Source organism: Strongylocentrotus purpuratus, unplaced genomic scaffold, assembly GCF_000002235.5.
Source record: "Strongylocentrotus purpuratus isolate Spur 01 unplaced genomic scaffold, Spur_5.0 spur5_scaffold_2, whole genome shotgun sequence".
Classification (NCBI taxonomy): Eukaryota; Metazoa; Echinodermata; class Echinoidea; order Camarodonta; family Strongylocentrotidae; genus Strongylocentrotus; species Strongylocentrotus purpuratus.
This window is the reverse complement of record NW_022145605.1, coordinates 25,133,153-25,139,152: the sequence shown is the minus strand read 5'-3', so window position 1 is coordinate 25,139,152 and position 6,000 is coordinate 25,133,153. Positions and strand designations below refer to the sequence as shown.

The 6,000-nt window shown below is 37.7% G+C and overlaps 1 protein-coding gene across 2 annotated transcripts in view; it reads left to right on the top strand.

The window, feature by feature from the left end:
* The first annotated feature begins 1,221 nt into the window (after window positions 1-1,221).
* The window catches only part of LOC373434 (seawi), a 28,214-nt gene continuing 23,435 nt past the window's right edge, over window positions 1,222-6,000 (top strand). The window contains 1 exon segment of one of the 2 annotated variants that reach the window (NM_214600.1): window positions 1,222-1,241. The gene's annotated coding sequence lies outside the window, so the exon portion shown is untranslated. 2 annotated transcript variants of the gene reach the window in all.

Sequence of the window (6,000 nt, the reverse complement as noted above, 5' to 3'; positions counted from 1 at the left end):
GGGGCAATTATCGGAGGTGAAGGTGGCCCTGATCTAAAGTGAAAAGGAGTAGCTTCTCGTATCCGAAAAGGGTCATTTAGCAGAGAGGAAAAGGCCGAAAGGGGCACTAACGAGTGGGGGAAGGGTCTCTCTTTTTATATATGGGGGTACTTATTATAAGAAAAAGCACTTATTATAAAGGGAAAGGGGCACATGTGAAAAAATGCGCGCTTATCCGAGTTAAAAAGGTGTATAGTTTTTTTTTAAAGGGAAAGGGGCACTTCTTACAAAGTAAAAGGGGCACTTATCGAAGTGAGGGGCATGCACCTCTCAGATTTGAATAGGCCTAGGGCAATTATCAGAGGTGAATGTGGGCACTAATCAAAAGTGAGAAGGGGCACTTCTCGTACCTGAAAATGTGCACTTAATTACTAGAGATTAAAAAGGGCACCTAGAATATGGACACTTATCGAAATAAAAGGGGCACTTATCAGAGGTGAAAAGTAGAAGGGGCACTTTTCCTATGTGAAAAGGGGCACTTTCCCTACACTTTGACGGTACTTGAAAAAGTGGGGGGGGGGGGGCACTGTGTTCCCTGCCACCCCCCCCCCCCCCCCGGAGCGTTGCACTGTTTAGGTTGTATGCTGTTGTATATTGCTGCTGCTTTTTTTATTGACTTGATTTATGTTTAACTTTTTTGTTATCGACAAATTCTGAAAAAACCCCAATAAAAACACTAAAAATAACAGAAAAATATTCATATGGAGTTGCGTATGTTTCTGCAATAGAAAAATACAATTCATATATATGACAAACAAAAACAAATAATGAATATCAATGTACAATCAACAGAGACAAATATGACATCGATTAGCTAAATATGTTAATTTGCTGGGTTAGTCTTATCCAATGTAATGTTTTATTAAAAAGTGTTCTTTGGTCTACTTATGTCTTTCGGATAGTGACGTTAAAGGTCGGTCCCTAGACGTAAATATTCATATCTGATTGATACTTTTTTTTAAAACGACTCATTACACGCAGAAACGCATACACACACACACACACACACACCACACACATGGCCTGGATATTTTTTCTTGCTTGCTTAATTATTTCGTAATTCCGGACAAATCACTCTCTTTGCGCGCGCTGCATGTGCAATACAATTCTCCATGCATGGTCCATGTCTGTGTGCGTACGTACGTACGTACACATGCAACATAATTCGAAAGTCAGACATGCCAGAAGTGTCAACAGCTCAGGTAAGTAAAGATAATTTGGCACTTAAATTCGCTATTTTTAAAAATCAACATCGATACCGGTGGTATTTAGATTGTAAGTTTTCTTGTCGTGTTGAAATGAAACATTATACCATGTACTGTTATTGGGATTTTGAGTCTTGAGTGACCTAACCAAAATTATTACCCGAAATTTATCGACCTCGGCCCTCGGACGAGTCGGAGCTGAGCTGAGTTGACGCTTCAAAAATCAAGCTTTGCCTCGTGCTGCATGCATGCTGCGCCCGTAATCAAAAGTGGCTTGGCCTAATGTCCCAGTGCATTGCAGTGTTGCAGCAGTGACAAAAAAATCAAAGATGTCCAGATTCACCCCAAATTTAATAAATTCGAACTTCAACATTCAAGTTCAATCGAAGAATGGCCGTTACCAAAATGCCATTAGTCTACATCAATACATAGAGGTCTAATCAATTATTTTTAGTTTGAACAATTCTCATTTTCGTCATAAGGTAGACAAGATCTAGATCTAGATACAAACTGGAAATTTATTCTGAGATGTTCGTTGATTTTTCTATTTTATGTGTGTGCAATGCCGTGTGTGTGTGTCAGTTATGTGTGAAGTGCGTCGCCTAAAAAGCATGACATGTCAAAATCTCTGTGGTGTGATGACGTAATAGATCTATTACATATTGACTTTGCCATTGAACTTAAGTTAAGTAGACCTCTAGGCCTAGACATTTTCTAGGCCCTCTAGGCCTCTTTCACTTAAATTCAAAGCCACTCGAGCAGATCGACCAATGAGAGTTCAATGCAAATTAAGCGCTCAATGTGCAAAATTCTTTGTGTAAGACTTAGAAAATATCTAGTGTTTGTAATTTGTAAAAAATGTTTTTAATTTTAAAATCTACACAAATTTATTCATTTCAATTATTACTAAATGGACCGTAAAGTTTTTTACTACAAATTAGTTCAACTAGAAAATTTATTGTAAAAAGATTCCAGAGATATTGCGATCTAAGAGATTCCAGAGATATTTCATGTCGGATCGGCGTGCACACTGTATTTAAACTGAAAAAAGTCATAAAAACAACAAGATCTTACTTCGCGCAAGGGGGGGTTTACTGCTGATTTATCTCCCACTGCAAAAATGGTCAGTTTTTGCAGGTTTAGGGGTAGGGTAAGGCCCAGAGGGTAAAATGAGAAAAAAATGACCGTTTTTGCAGTGGATCAAGTTGTCCCCTGGTCCAGGTTAGCCTGGATCCACCAAAAATGAGGTAATTTCATAACTCGCAAGGCAAGATACCATTTTTAACTTACAATTTTGAGGATATCTGCTCTCAAAATGAAGATTTCCTGAGCTATATTGCTTAGTTCATAATTTTTTGGAACATACACAAATGATTGAAAAATTTACCGATCTTCTGTCAATATTTTCATAATTTTGCACCCAATTCCAAAGAAAGTTACGTCTCTGGGTAATTGTATGTTCCTCTTCCCATTGGTAATATTTTTTGAGATACCGGTAGGGAAACAGTTGTTATATAGATCAGACGATCATATATTAGATAGCTTAGACAGATACCGAGATGTGATTGGTCCAGAGCTCGTCGCGTGTTATCGATTGCTAGGATCTTAATTGTTAAATATTCCTGGCTGGTCACTTTCCAGTGTTATATTCACCAGCTGGTGAAATATTTGTAATCAATGCATGTCGCCCTCTTGAGGACTGTTTGTCACCAATAACACAAATTCCACCAATACAGACTATTGAGGGTCAATTCTCTCTCCCCCCCCCCCCCCAATTTAAAAAAAATGTTTTGTTTAATTGTTGCGAAAAAAAGTGGAAACAGTTTTGGGCAACACAAAATGTACTCCCTCCTCTAAATGTTCTAACCAAGGCTATCTATATATAACAGGGGGGTGTTTCATAAAGCTGTTCGTAAAGTTACGCATGACTTTACCAACGACTTGTATATGAACCTGTTATTATTGGTACAGACCGCCAAACTCAAATCTTGCCATTCTTCTATCATTTGAGACGTTGTTATAAAAGATTGATGTATTGAAGAACAGTGAATGCATTATTGTGGGTGACATGAATTGTGATGTTTTGAAAACGGACAAAGCTCCTTATACGAATCATTTGTGTCAAACAATGGAAAAGTTTAATTTCAATCAGTGAACAGGTTGTATAATTACTTTCACGACTAGAGTTACACTTAATACTATGTCAATTATTGATTTGATATGGACAAATGAACGTGATTGAATTATGAAGGCATTTGAAGAGCCATGCTTTTCAGGACTATTTTTTCTCTGATGTTGTTCCACACTTGCATAATAACAATGAAAATGCTCACAAATCATTTTTCACCTCTCCCTGAACTCAACCTTCTCTTTAAAGGTACTACAAAGTTTTGGTATGGGGTCATGAATTTGGTCCAAATGAACATATTGGAAGTATATGCGATTTTACAATATTCAATGATGGTTGTCGTGGTTGAAATCGAGTCTAAAGTGATGAAATTGTTAATAATAAACTCATAAACTGTTGTATAGCCCCCTCTAAAGACTGATATTAATTAGCTCTAAAACAATGTTTCTTGACTACGGTCGACCGATTCGCTATTCCCGTTTGGAAATTAGATATCAGAATTGCATTTTTTTCAGATTTCCATGGTCGCAGCTCTACTACCAAGGAATGGCCTTGGGCGCTATTTGAAATTTAAAGGGAGCACGGTAAATTTTTGATTATTCAATTTCTCAAAAGCAGAATTGTTTTAGGGGCGAAATTTTCTGCCGTTTATACCGGTAATACATCCACAGGGGCATCCAAATATATCAAAATTGTAAAGAATTACTGAAATCCAATTTTCATAATTTCCCAAAACTTTGCATTTGATACCTTTAATAACCATCGTAACAACAACGCTATTCATAACAATGGAACCTAGGTTGAAAGAATCAATAGCCTTCCAGGGAATCAATAGCTTTTAGAGAAAACGGTCCATTGAACTCTCCATAGCCTGGAGTGTTTAGGATGGCTGATACAGTACACACACACAAACATACACACACACCCACCCACCCACGCACCCCAACATACATGCCTTCCACCTCATGGAATAGACTTTAGTGGGTCCTAATCCCCTGGCCCCCTCTTTCTATCCACACATTAGTTCAAACACCTCTGACACACACACATGTCTACAGCATTGAGAATAGGGTAGTATGGTCAGTGAAGTTCTCATGCCATTAGTGAACAATAGGTGGAGTGTCCAAGTGTGCTTAATTCCATCTCCATTTAGACTTCTTGAAATTTGTACATGTATGTATATCTATTGTAAGCCATTGAATGTACCTGAGGTAAGTGTGTGTATACATTATTCTTATTCCTTCTGAATCATGATTAAAGCAATACCATAGAGAAAATGTTTGACTGAAATTGTACCTAGCTTGTTTTGATTGTGATCGTGACTGGTAGGTGGTCTGGTTAATGCCCATGTGCCCGGGTCTATGCTTGTGTGTCTGGGTTGTTGTAGTAGGGTCTTCTAGCCTGGCTGGGTATGGATATTACATGCATGGCCCGGCTAGGCACAGATGGAGTCCATGTTGTTTTTAATATTATTTTGAAGTAAGATGAGATGTACTTGCAGTAATCAAGCTTTGGAGTAGACATTACCTGATTAGAAACAAGTCATTCCCTAGACTTATTCCTAGATGGGACCAATTAGTCTAAACACATTAGAACGATAACCCCCCCCCCCTCCTTTCATTCAATCTGGCTGAATACACCCTACCAGTATAACATGTCCTTTGTATTAGTTGGTCATTATAGGTCAATCTGGCTGAATACCACCAACCAGCATGTCCTTTGTATTTATAGTTGGTCACTATACGTCTTAGAATAATCCCTCTTTAAAATGTATTACCTTTAGAATGGATGTTGAGAGAGACTCTACATTCTCACTCTACTAGATAGTTGGGGAAACAATATTCTTTGATTCTTTAGTCTTCAGACTTCACTCTCTCTGTGCCTTTCTCCATACAGGCTTTGGTAGAGGAGTACAGTAGAACCAAGTTCTCATACCAAGCCACTTTTGTATCGTAAATACATGGTGAACCGTCTTATTTTGGCTTCAATTTCAAAGATCAAACTTGTTGTTGTTATTCTCTTATCTTCTTATACTCCTGACTAGATAGGCCTGGATTGAAGGCATTGTTATAAACAATGTTTCCTGTTTTACAAATCTGAGATGCATGGCTCTACGTGCTATCAGTGTCAGTGATATGGTGTATTATTGAAGCCCTTTAAAAAAATTGCGCTTCAAAAATGATCATGAAGTGCTTCAAAAAAGTAAAAATCTTTTGTTGACCGGTTTTACCATACTCATTTTTCCCAATAGACTATAGTGTTATAAAAATTGTTGTGAAAATGGTTTATAATTTCTAATGGCAATCATAAATATCTTGATAATCAGACAGGCGATCGGCTTGTAAAAGAAATGGGAATCTTGAGTGACCTAAAGGTTTATAATTACGATTGCAACATGAGCTAAGTCCAGGATTTTTGTCTCATTGAGAGATGTTGCAAAATTGCTTAAATTTTTACATTGTTCTGAACAAACAAAACGTGTGCTATTTATCTATGCAGAATCCTACGGTAGACATCGTAAGGATTACGCACGTAAAACATTATCATGGTAGACCTTTATATAGGGCGCTTGTTAAGAACTGTGACCATACTTAAGACCTGTGACTCCTGCATGGAGATACCTTTTCA